Below are 13,230 nucleotides of genomic sequence, written 5' to 3' on the forward strand. Positions count from 1 at the left end.
CAAAGTGGTGTTTGTATGTGTGCTGCAGTGTGCCACGGAGATCAGGGACATGATCCAGGGTCATTGTGGGTGTGCAGTGTGCTACACATCGTTGTGCCATTGTGCCCATCTCCCCCCGTTCCCCCAGTCCTTTGTCATTACTCACCCTGTTAATGTTGTATCAGGTCATATCGAGCTGTGTCCGGACTCCTAACTCCTTGCACCGTCTCCATGCTGATGTCTGTGGCCACCATTTCCTCCAGCTCCTCCTGTGGCGCAGGATTCCCACCTCCAGTCGCCGTTGCTGCCTTCCTGTTGGCAGCAGGTTTCTGCTTGGTTTTGCTTTTCACATCATGCCAGCTCCTCTTGACCTCCTTCTTTGGGATTGACAAAGCTCCAGGAAACTGAGCTGGACTTCTAACTTATCGCGCTTTTTTAAAACGGCAGAGGCATTACCATTCCAAGCAGGCACAAATCCTTTACGTTTTTTAAAACATATCCCAATCAGGGGATGGAAAGGCCCTTATTCATACTAAGGCAGTCCCTATTTAAGCCAACTTCGGGTTACTCCAGATGCTGTCACAGAGCGAGAGTGGGGCCAGCCTAGCTTCATCACCCATGTACTCCAGCTCCAGCTCTGAGGGAATGATGAAATGAGAACTGGAAGGGGGTAGACTGAGAAGCCGCCTTTCATATCCAGTTTTCCTCGACATGCGGAGCACTAACATTGTGATAACGCCAAACCCCAGAACCATACAGAGCTGCGGTAACACATTGAGTCCTGTAAATAGTCAAATGATGGGAGATGGTCCCCCGTCCTGCAGACTGAGGTAACTGAGAGTATACTCCAGCAGCCCTACTGAGCTTCAAGAAGGAGCTCGCAATCTGTTGCTGCCAAAAACCCATGGAATCGAAGACCATACCTAGGTAGTTGAAATCAGAAATGCTGATCAGAGTTTGACCACTAACCGTTACCTTGGAAATGTTTTTCTGGCCTGGACCGCAGGCCATGACATGTGACTTTCCAAATCTAGAGCAACAGGCCAAGTATACCACGTCATCTGCATTGAACAACGCTGGTACTGACAGGTTGGCAATCTTGGGGGTATCCTTGACAGTATCAATCAAAAAAGAACTCAAATTGTTGATATAAATGATAAACAACAGTGGGGCCAGGATACAACCTTGATGCACCCTCATGGCAAGTGAGAAGGTGTATGACATTTCGCCTTCTGGTCAAAACTAAACCTTCTCACACTGGTTGTGCAGAAGATTTACCAATTCCCAAATCATAGTACTGAGTCAGCATTGACTAAGACTACAGAAGAAATCCACTCTTCGCTGGACAGCGGTGGGTCAGTAGCCTTGGTACTGCTGGACCTATCCGCTGCATTTGATACGGTGGATCACTCTCTTCTGGTTCATCGTTTAAAAGATATTGGGATAGGAGGTAAAGCCCTTGCCCTGCTGACATCGTTTTTATCGGAGAGGACTCAATCAGTTCACTTGGGCAAATTTAAGTCAGCACCTTTTTCTCTTCCATGTGGTGTTCCGCAGGGCTCATCATTGAGCCCTACACTCTTTAATATCTATGTGGCGGAATTAGCACCACTGATAGGAAGCTTTAATCTGATTCCGACGTCTTATGCTGACGACACACAGCTGGTGATCTCGACAGTGGATAAGGACATCAATCACTCATTAAATCTTCATAACTGTATACTGTCCTTAAGCCCCTGGATGAGCACTCATTGCTTAAAGTTAAACTCGAGTAAAACAGAGGTGATCAAGTTCGGAAATCTTTCTCCCCCCTGTTCCCCAGCTTGGTGGCCAGACAATATTGGCCCTCCCCCTACACCGGTAGATAAAGGAACAAATCTTGGGGTTATTATAGATGAAAAGTTGAGTTTTAAAGCTCAAGTCTCTATGGTAGTGTTGTCTTCATTTTTTAGGATCAAGACTATTAGAAAAATGTTGCCTTTTATTCCCAAACCTTGTAAAAATTCACTAGTAACTTCCTTAGTCTTGTCCAAACTTGATTATTGTAATTGATTATACATTAAGGTGCAATCCACCCTTCTCAGGAAGTTACAGGCAGTGCAAAACGCGGCTGCAAGACTGATCTTGGATATTCCAAAATATCAGTCGGTTAGAGCAGAATTGCGAGAACTCCACTGGCTTCCAATTTGCCAGCGGATAAAATTTAAGACTTTCTGCATGGCTCACAAGGCATCACACATAGAAGGGCCGAAGTTTTTAGAGGACCTGTTTAGATGGTACTCTCTAAACAGATCGCTGCGTTCAGCTAATGCCTATCTGATGCGGCCAGCTAGAATCAAAAAGATGAATTGGGGGGGGAGGAGTCTTACCTTTAATACCATCAAAGAATGAACTCTCTCCCATTATATGTCAGAAAAATCACTCCCCATTTGGAATTTAGGAAACAGTTGAAGACCTGTCTCTTTCAGCAGTAATAAAACTCAGTACAGTATTATTCCGCAAGCGCTAAGACACCCGAGGGTATTCGTGCGCTGTACAAATTTCATTAACATTAACATTAACAATGACATCTCAACCCCATTCTAACAGATCAAGAAAAGCTTTGTTCTAATAACATAATCAAATGCTGTAGATAGGTCCATAAAGGCCAGGTACAGGGGACTGCCCTTTTTCTAGATGTACTTTTCTACAGTCAGATGCAAGTTCAGGCACTGTTGCACAGTACCGAACCCTGGATGAAAACCAAATTGTTAGGTGCTCAGAATATTGTTTAAATTAGCCCAAAGTAGTAATCGATCAAATATAATCCTTTCGATTATTTTCACTGTGCTATCAAGGTGATTGGTCGATAACATTTAGGTGACATGCGATCTCCTTTCTTAAATATGGGGATGATGATAGAGAGGGCCCAGGAACGAGGGATCTTTTTACACAGAGGGCTGGTAAACACATTTGTGATGAGGGGCCTGACAAATTAACGCAGCATTTGATGGGGTCCATAGGGACCCTGTCCAGTCCAGGGGATGTGCCATCAAAGCTTTGCCTGATGGCTTCCTCTACCTCTGGTAAGGTGGCTAACAAAGTGGATACATTTCCTAATTTGCCCTGAAGTAATACCCTTAAACCATCCTTTGGGACTTTTACTTCGTATGTGTTCATCTCACATTTTGTATCAAAGTTACGCAGGCCACTTTAAGTTGATTCTACCATCCTGGGGAAACAATGAAGCTCTTTCAAGAATGAGGGGATGAGGTAAGTCACCAGTCTAGCTGTTGCATGTAAGAACGAAGGGGCATATTATCAAGTGGCAGCGATAATTATCGCTGGCCGCTCTTAGCGTGAGGATTTTTTTTCGCAGGCTATCGATGGAAATGATCGCCATGCTAGCGCTGTATTAACAACGCATAGCACAATGGCGATAATTATTCCAGCAATAGAGGTGTTTTTCATGGAACATCGCTGGTTTTCCAGCGATGTTCCATGGAAAACGGCGATATCCTTGATGATAGGGTCTGTGGTCTTAGCCACACAATCCACCCCCCATGTTAGGTATGCCTTAGTCAGGAATTTAACAGACGTTAAATTCCTGCGTTAAGGCATACTTAACGCGATTTCAAATATCGCTACCCCTCGTTGATAACATCGCGAAGCTGCCTTCACGATATTATCCCATGTTGTTTTCACAGCCACGCCTCCTTTGCATCTCATTATCGATGCGAGGTGATGCATTTGGAAAACGGGCGCTAAGTCAAGGAATCAGCACTAGAGTGTCCTTGATGATAATGCGATAAAATTATCACCGCTTTCGACAAAAAACGGACGCTAAAGCGGCGATAATTTTATCGCGGCCCCTTGATAATATGCCCCGAAGTGAGAGGAAATAATGGGAATTCTGTAACTCCATGAGGTGGCATTTTCATAATTGATACCAGAGATTGCAAGAGCCTGGACCATCTGGTGAAAGTCAGCTGGCATCAGGAATGGTATTCATTTTATATAGAGAGTAATGTGGGTCTTACATGCATTACTGTTTTGTCAATCTGTACATTGACCGAGAGTAGTAAATCCAGAAGCCAGTCATCCACAGAATACCACAGAGGTCTATTTAAAAATGTGTGTCTAAAGTACATTTTCAAATTATGGTTTGGTTGATTGAGATGACTTCATTACGCTTAATTTTCATGATGTTTGAGAACAGAGGGCTTCATTACAATGGTGGTCAGATCGTATTGGAATAGAGACCGCCCGACACGTAGTCGGCGGCTCCACCCACCTAAGTATGATGCGGCTGCCGAGAAGGCTGTCAGAAACATGCCTTTTACAATTGCGGCTTGTGCTCCATGCCAAAAATGGTCCACAGTGCAAGCCACAATTGAGAAAAGCATTTATTGAAACATTCATTCACCATGTGCCAGGCACCATGTGCCCTCCTGACACTATTGCAGAGACCTATGGGGGACAGGGGCCCTGTTAGGGGCTCCCAAAGTCCCATTCAGTCTGCCTTTACATGGCGGTCGGACCGCAATGTAAAGGCAGAGGGAAATGGGAAATCGTAATCCTTACAACATTGCCTCAGCAGGCACTGCCTCTATTGTAGGGTTTACACTACGATCGACGCTCCAACAGGCTCCTTGAACCTGTGAAAGGCGTTGGTCAGTCCTTCCGCTGTCTGCGCTCCAACCGACCGCATCATTATGCAGTGAGTGGACCGCAGCCTCTGATGTTGGATGAACTGACAGCCTATCTGTGGCGATCTGCCCAACATCATAATCGGGCCCATAGTGTGCATGCACCCAGTTTGTGTCCATGGATACACACATGATGTACCTTTCTCAGATTCTGGACATTTATTTGAGATTACTTGAAATTTGTGGCATTGGACAACATAAACCATTACAGCATCTACCCAGATCTCAGAGTACAAGTAAGTAATTTCGGGGGGCCTTTTGTAACTTAGGGGCATATTAACAAGAACTTGCGATAAACATTGCAAAGCGTGCTTAGCGCTATTTATTTTAACGCCAGCTATCGCTGGATTTCAACACCGAGATAGTGGATTATTATCAAGGCTTAACTCTGAGGCGATATGAAATCCAGCAATAGCGTCAAAAAGCACCAGTATCGCCTGCAAACAAGAGTTACATTGGAGGAGATAAGGAGATCCTTGCTGATACGCCCCAGTGACCTTAACCCTAAAATCCAACTCCCATTATATAGATAGCCTAGTCCAGTGTATCCCAAACTGTGGTCCGCGGACCCCAAGGGTCCATGACACATTCCCAGGAGGTCCTCAGGCAGCAATTTTAAAGCACAACAAAGTTCCTTGTAGAATTAGCAGTTTTCCAGCAACAATAAAAGTGTCAAGATGACGTCAGTGATTAATGCCCTGCTGGAGAGAGATGAGAGTTTTGTCCAGTGGCAGTTTAGACCTATTTAATGTAGCACACTGCAAAGAACATGTAGAATGCATTTTAAAAAAGTGTTTTATGTACATAGGTTAGTGGGTTACTGCTTTTGGCACAGAGATTATTTTGTTACTGTGCAGTTCATAAGTGACAATCGTAATCTAGCACAGTGACCTATTAACTGTCATCAAAGAGCTGCTTGCAAACTGCATAATACAAGTTAGAGACATGTTTTTTCTAAGTCTTTCATTATCCTGATGCTGCTAAAAAAGGTTTATTTGGGTGGAAATAAATTTGTATTGTTAAAGTCAATGCTAACCACTGTGTTATGATCTGAATCCTGAGTTTGTGCTTCTCCAGACCAAGCACTCTTTAAAAATGCCTACCGTTATGAATGACATGTGAATCCTACACCTTGTAGTCGCATTTGCCTTATGTAACATTTTCTATACCCTGATTTACATGTATGAATCATTGTCTCTATGGGGCAGATTTACAAGGAAAGTGACTTGTGTGCCGCAAGCCATTTGACTGAGCCGCAATGAGTCACTTTCAAAGCACAGGGATGCGACATATTTACAACAATATGTCGCATCTCTGTGCTTCCCCCTGCCCTGGGACACAAACTGCTGCCATGCACCTGCACAGGCACCCTTGCACCATGGTGCAAGGATGCCTGCGTCGTGGGGAGATTGTTTATATGCAGGAAGGGTTCCCTTTCTGCACAAAAACAATCAGAAATTGCATTTTTCAACTTCTAAGTGTGCTGCATTAGCACACATAGAACTTGCAAAACGTCATCGTTTTACTGATTGTTTATGTGCAGGAAGGGACACCTTCCTGTACATAAGCAATCACCAGAGGTGATTTCCTCTTTCTACGCATGCTGCAGAGTGCAACACGCATAGAAAGAGGAACAAAACGAGGAGAAGTAAATACCTTTCTCCTTGTTGCGCCTCCCTATGCCTCCACTGGGAGGCGTAGCATTCAGACACATTTCCAGATTTACGATTTCTAGTAAATCTGGAAATGTGTCTGGTTTCATGGGTGCTGCGTGGGAACACCCACAGCAACACCCATGGAATGCCCCTTTCACGCAAAGTGCTGTGTGCAAATGGAAAAAAAACACAAAAAAAAACAGGAGCGTAACCCGTAAACCTCGTTGAGATAGGGTAATAATGTAAGAAACAACAACAACTCTCAACTGGTATCATTCGACCAAGACAAATAATTTGCATGTAAAAAACATTACAAAGGAGATAAGGAAGACTCAAGAAGAGAATGATTTAAGAAAAATACTGTATTAGGTTAGGAAAAATTTTTTACTTACATAAAAACATGTATAAATTTGAAAGGTCCAAAAAATGAAGCAGTAATAGCAGCACTGTACATACAATTAATATATCATAAAGACAACCCGGACTTGTACTTGGTGCTTAAAGTGTATGTGACACGAAGACGGCGACGCAAGTGACAAGGTGAGATCAGCAAGGGACGGCGCAACGTGAAGTGAAAGTGAATAGTGGAATGATAATTACAAGGTTCTGAATTCAATTTTCGACATTACAGAATTATTTTTACATCAATTTGAGGAACCATAAAGCCATCAGTTAAGCTGAAAAGGTCGACGGCGTTTCGATCCTGATTAAATTGGGATCATCGTCAGGACAGGGTTGAATTATTCATCACAGTGCTAAATGGATGAAGGTTCAAGGTTAAGGAACGGTGGAGAGAAAGGGTCCAGAGTAGTTCTGGGACTAGGTGACAAGGGGCGGGGCGCTGGATCCAGAGGAGCAATGAAAGTCAGCAGGTCTGGGTCGGCGAGATTGAACTCGTGGCCGTAAAGGCGTAATGATTGATCAGGTGTCAACAATTAATGAATTGGTATTCGTTTCAGATACAACGACTAGGGGCTTGAAACAGAAAGTTGTAGGTCACGAGGAATCCATGATCAGGATGGACTAGAACGGGGAGGATCCGAGGGAGGGGGAGGCGGCCAGGACAACCTAATGCATGCGGTGTCCGGAGGAAATTTCAGGGGATTGGGGCGGTCAGGACTGCCTAATGAATATGACGTCCGGGGGGTGTCTCAGTCACCAGGACTCCAGCAAAAGTGATTACTTTGTGAGTGTGTGCAAATGGGCCATATTTACAAGACCAGGAAAATTCACGCAAGGTGGCTTTTCCTGTCCTTGGAAGTATGGGGATCTAAAATACGCAACCGGTGCGTCACTTTTTGTGACACACCCGTGGCAGAAGGGGCTTGTAAATGTGCCCCTATATGTGTGTGATTTAAAGTGCTCTGACATCCTACAATGGTATGATAGATGCTATAAAACAAATAAAATACATATGACAGAGGAGCTATGGAGAGATGAGAGGCACTGTTGGAGGGTGATAATAAGGTAATCATTGAAGAACCCAAACAAAGATTGTCGTATCCTGGTGCATAGTAAGGTCATCATTTACTATTCTTTAAAAGCTGATACAATTCAATATATAATAATAAATTGGTTGTAGAATGCACCATTGTTTCCCACATTTTCTTGGGGGAGAGCCTCCCAAAGCTCCCTTTGTAGTGGTCAGGCTCGCTCACTGCACTTGGTGTGCACTGTATGGGGACTGGTCTGAAAACATTTGCCAGGGCTTCTTTGGGTTTCCAGTCTGGCCCTGGTAGGAGCCTTGTACTGCGAAATAAAACAAACCATTTAAAAGTTAGTCACGGAGATGCAGCACTAACCTTCCTGTTTTTTGCAAATTCTTTCAATATAAAATACTAAAATCCTTAGTAATTTGAGTAATTGTTTTGTTTGCACACGTGTGTTTGTTTTCGAATTACTGTTTTAAAGTTTGAAATTTAAGTCATACAAATTGCTTGGGGGTCCCCGGCTTCCAGTGGTGACTCAATGGGGGTCCTCAGGAGTCAAAAGTTTGGGAACCACTGGCCTAGTCGACTTTCAAGCAGGTGTTAAGATCCTGCAATAACGGGGCTTAGCGCGATTAATCTTGTCGCTAAGCGGGTCTGCTGCAGGCTTGTTAATAAGGCGAAACCTTGTTAACGTCCATTTCCATGAAGTGTTGCTCCGGAACGCCTACTTTGCATGTCATTAGCGATGACATGCAGGGCGATAAGAAAATAGGAGCAAACTCATGGAAAATAGCGCTAACAAGGCTTAGCGTGAGCTTGCTGATAGTGCGATGTGAATATCGCCGCTTTTCTGGCTTTTAAAGCCAGGAAAGCGGCGATATGGCCCTTGATGATATGCACCCATATTTGCTGCTTTCATAACCCATTGTTGTTCACACCTATTATCTGCATGTGAGCAGCTGTTGTATTGCATAATATTTGCATTTATGTAGCACTTACTACCCCTTATGAGGTGTTGAAGTGCTTTAAGCCGAGTGGTAGGCTACTCTGGAACCCGAGTTTAGTGGTTAGTCCATTGTTATTAGTTATTGTTTGTTTATTGGGATTAGTATTGTGTGCTCAAGCAAACCATTCCATGCACCTGTTGGCACTGGCCTGTCCTCAAAATCTGGGCGAATGTACAGATTACCTAATTTCAATTTCCAACATTGAAGGTCTGTTTAAATGAACCACAAAACTGTCAGAGAATCTTTGTTGCTTTGACCTTGTGGATATGTGGATTTACAATACATGCAAGTCAATAATCGATCATCTGAATTCAAACCTCATTAATCTAATTTATTTCCATAGAAATAAAGGTCACGTATTGCAAAAACTTCCTGGAAATGGCTTGTCATGATCTCTGGTTAAAATTCAAGCATGTGTAGAAGATTTTGCAAAAAACTGTTCCGTAAAGCCTAAGCAATATGGGGGAACATTTGATCTGCTTTACTTAAATTCTTCATTATTTGCTCAAAGAGTGTAATTTTATTTCTGATATGTTGAGTAAAGATCCCAAAGTAATGGGGGCATGTGTAAAAAAGGAAATTAAAATACCTGGTTTCCATTTGCAATATCATTAATGAAATAACTGAATCCCGTGGTTTTATGACTGATCGAAACTATGTTTCATAGCGTCTTTATATTGTAAATTAAATGTAAAAATGTCAAAAGCTCAGACCAGATATTCCAAAAGAAATAATTGAACTGTCTGCCAAAAACGCTGACGTGCAAGTTTCTTGGAAAGCAATTTCTAATTATTTTTATGACTGCACATTCTCAAGCGAAAGGGGATAGGGCACATACATTTGCAGAGCTTGTTGAGTTTCATAGCACATCCACTGTATTGAACAAGATAGCTGCCAAATCTAGCAAATGTGCACAGAATAACTCGCTGTTGATTTTGCTGATGGCGTGGACAATATACAGATCCTGAAAAGGAACACTGATCATCACATAGATAGTCTCTTTCAGGCTTCCTGTCTCTCTCTGCCCTTTTCTCAAGTCATAGCTCTCTCTCTGTCACTCTCTTTTTCTCCCAAACTTACCACCACCCATATTTCCCTATTGCCATTGCTTCACAGGGAACAAGTATAGCAAATGAGTAAGGCGAATGGTGTTGTTGCGCACACACATTTACAGACAGCATATTTTCCATTAAAATGGCCACAAATTTCACACTGTCATGCGGTTTCACTGATAAAACTATATAGTGCACAAATGACAATTTGTGGAAATCGGTTTTAAGCAAGAATTTAGCATTTGCACATCACCAAGTAAAGTGTCTTGATTTGTTTTGATGCTATTCAAATCTTTGTTGCTATCAAAATTCTGAATTACAAAACAATTTGCTCTATTTTTGCTTTTCTAACTGATAATATATTTTGAAATAATTGTCTGGTTCCTTTACTGGCTTTTAAATAATGTTGTGTGTTAGACAAAAACTAACACAAACAACCTTACCTTTCACACTCCCTGTATCCCATCAATATTGTCAAATAGTTCACTTGACAAAATTCTCTAACTTTGATGTCAGAGAAAGAAAAGCAAACACTAATAGACTGACATTTGAACTCTGTTTTTGAATGCACAGCAAATATGAAAAGATAAAAACACATTTTAAGGCATCTGTATTGCTTATTCACCTTCTGAACTCCAGCATGGTTATTTTGGGGGTGATGCAGCACCCCCCTGAACCCAACTTTCAGTGCCTAGGTTCTTTATACTGCACACATCTTTACCCCTCCCTTCGTTCATGGAAGCCCTCCTCTACAACATGTTTTATTTTCCCTTGTATAATATCCCCACTCTTTCACATGCTCCTTCTTTCTATGTCTCCACCATTCTGTAGCACCATAGTTCTCCTTTCCCAGCTTCTCCTCTCTCCAATTGTTTCTATTTTTCTTTCTCTTTATTTTTCTCCATTGAATCTTTCCTTACTTCTCTACCCATCTTTTTCTCTCTTTATGTTTCACTCATGATTGTGTGGATGTGCACTCTGCTGTATCTTGTAACACTTAAGAGAGTGAGAGAAGCAAAGCAGTTGCACTCTCCCATAAATAGAATATCACAGAAGCAACTGCTGATGCCTATGTCCCCGGTGCCGGTTCAATAGGTGGGTGGGGCCAATTGTGAATTGACCCGGATAGTCCTATATAACAGATGTTATCGTTAGACATAACCATGGGAAATGATGGGATATCCATAGATATTGGAGAAGACGCCTCACTCACTAATAGTGACATGCTTCATCATTGGCGTCTTTCCACACCCAGGTAAGATGGTACTACCTGGGCGAACTCAACCAAAAGATGTAATGGGAGTTCTTATATAAATTTTCTCTGGTTATGCAGGGAACCAGTTTGATAGTGAATACTAAAAATACCTCCGGGTATACCCCTATTGCGAAACTTTATTCTTGGGGTACCAAATAAAAAGCGATGTTATAATGGGGTTGTTTTGAAATTATTGTTTCAAATATACCCACTTCTTATGCCAACATGTTTCGGCACGCGCATAGAGCCCACAAGGGTCTGGGGCCTTCTTCAGGGCTGTCTATTATAGTAGATGGTTTCCCTGACTCAAGTTTGATCATGTGCTACATGCAAACCCAGGTAAAAAATGAGGCCTATTGCACTCACCTAAAATTAGAATCCAGTAGATTTTCTAGAAGAAGAGAAATAGTGTCAAAATCGTGTTAGAACTCTGTTTGGAGCTCACACCCATAGTGACATGTATAACTCAACTCTATGTGGATATCTCACTCCACCCGTGGTTGGTGCGATGACGTCTATTCCATTATGTTTATTAGTGTCAGGTTTGCATCTCTAACTTGAGAGTGACTAAATAAAAAACTCTCTACCCGTGACCAAGCGGACATATAACTCTCACAATCGTTCTCTGAGTCATCTCGGGGGTAGTAACAATGTGATTTTTCTGTGCACCCCGTGTTTCATATCAAAAAGGTGGGGGCACGAGTGGGGAGAATTTTAACGGTGCACGGAGTGTGAAACCGATATCCTTTCCCAAAACTACACATTCTTGTCAAAAGCTGAGGCTGTGTTGAGCAGATAAACCTTCTCACCTACTGGTTGGTGCTAGATTGCACCATGCGGGTCACGTGAGTATTGGTGCCGTCTTGTAGTCACACACTAGGGGTATAAGACAAATCATCAAGGATACAGCCGGTGGTCGTGAGGGAACAACTACAGGAACAACACGTATTTTTTACACGTATTTTTTAAACGTTCTATGTATGAAGCTGCACCTACTTTTGATGTATCACTTGTACTATGAAAGTTAAGAGCCCTTCAGTCTATGTGGTAGTATTTAACACGTTCTCAAGTGCCGATCTCTGTTACACTCGAATCATAACGTGGTATGAGATCCGTTAGTGAATGATAGAACTTCTTGCCCGTAGTACCCTATTTGCTTAACCCGGTCCCCATCATCATATAGTTTGGACAGGGAGCTAATGGTAGCGTAAACAAGTTAAAAAGTTACGCGTTCGTAAACCAAACATACAATATATTGTAGCAATGCTCAGAGACACCGGCACATACACGTTTCTTAAAGCAGACATACGATCTATTCAGCTGCATCTTACTTCGTCAAAGATCGGTCACCGTAGATACACCTGTAGTGTTCACTGCCCGCCGCCGTTAGAATCTAGTATGTGTGTTGTGTTTTTAAAGTAATTGGTGGGCTTCCGTCTGTCTTCCGTGTAGCGGGAACAGCGTGTATTGTGATTGGGTACAGACTGTCACGTGGATAGGCAGAAGGGCGTGCATACCTAAAGCTACTCGGGTCTCTGTAGTGTGACGTGTCCGTGGTGGATTTATGGGAGATGTAGGCCGTAAAGTTGGCATTAGCGTAAATGCACCTTAGTGTGGACACAACGGGGAAATTTGTCCGCGTTATTTGGGATCATATTCACGATCACTTACAGCCAGATGCACGGTACGGAGCTCCCGATAGGGGATACCAATCAGTACCCATATCCCATCTGCTTACGTCGTACGTTTGTTCTTATGTGCGTATGTGGGGGGAGAGAGAGACTGGCCATCCTTCCAATTGTTAATGTAACTACTAGCAATATGAGGAAGAGTAGCTCCCTGATCTACTTAGGGATTATCCTATATCAGGAACCGATCTTTGGTTACCTCGATGTGGTCTGCATGTCATGCAGTCTGTATTTGTTCAAGACCCATGTAGCAATATTGCATCTACACCCCTGTTTGTGTCTAATGATGAAAAATAATTTCTCATTGTGAATCTCTATCTCAAGTGATTTATATATGTATTCGGCGTTTTGGAACTTTCAGAATGGACACTAGTCAGTGTTCCTAAATATGAGTGATGTTCAAACTGTGTGTATGGCCCTGCTCATGTTAACATAGACCATGGAATTTCTTCATTTAACCCATTGCTGACACTTGA

The 13,230-nt window shown here is 42.6% G+C and overlaps 1 protein-coding gene and 1 long non-coding RNA gene across 2 annotated transcripts in view; one reads left to right on the forward strand and one right to left on the reverse strand.

The window, feature by feature from the left end:
* DBH (dopamine beta-hydroxylase) overlaps positions 1 to 13,230 on the forward strand; it is a 451,213-nt gene that overhangs the window by 365,187 nt on the left and 72,796 nt on the right. The gene's annotated exons all lie outside the window — the stretch shown is intronic.
* LOC146868651 (uncharacterized) overlaps positions 7,840 to 13,230 on the reverse strand; it is a 40,096-nt gene continuing 34,705 nt past the window's right edge. Inside the window, exon 3 of the long non-coding RNA XR_014966331.1 lies at positions 7,840 to 8,071. This is a non-coding gene — a long non-coding RNA (uncharacterized LOC146868651). The remainder of the gene's footprint in view (positions 8,072 to 13,230) is intronic.

The sequence above is a fragment of the Triturus cristatus genome, chromosome 1_2 (genome assembly GCF_964204655.1).
Source record: "Triturus cristatus chromosome 1_2, aTriCri1.1, whole genome shotgun sequence".
Lineage (NCBI taxonomy): Eukaryota > Metazoa > Chordata > Amphibia > Caudata > Salamandridae > Triturus > Triturus cristatus.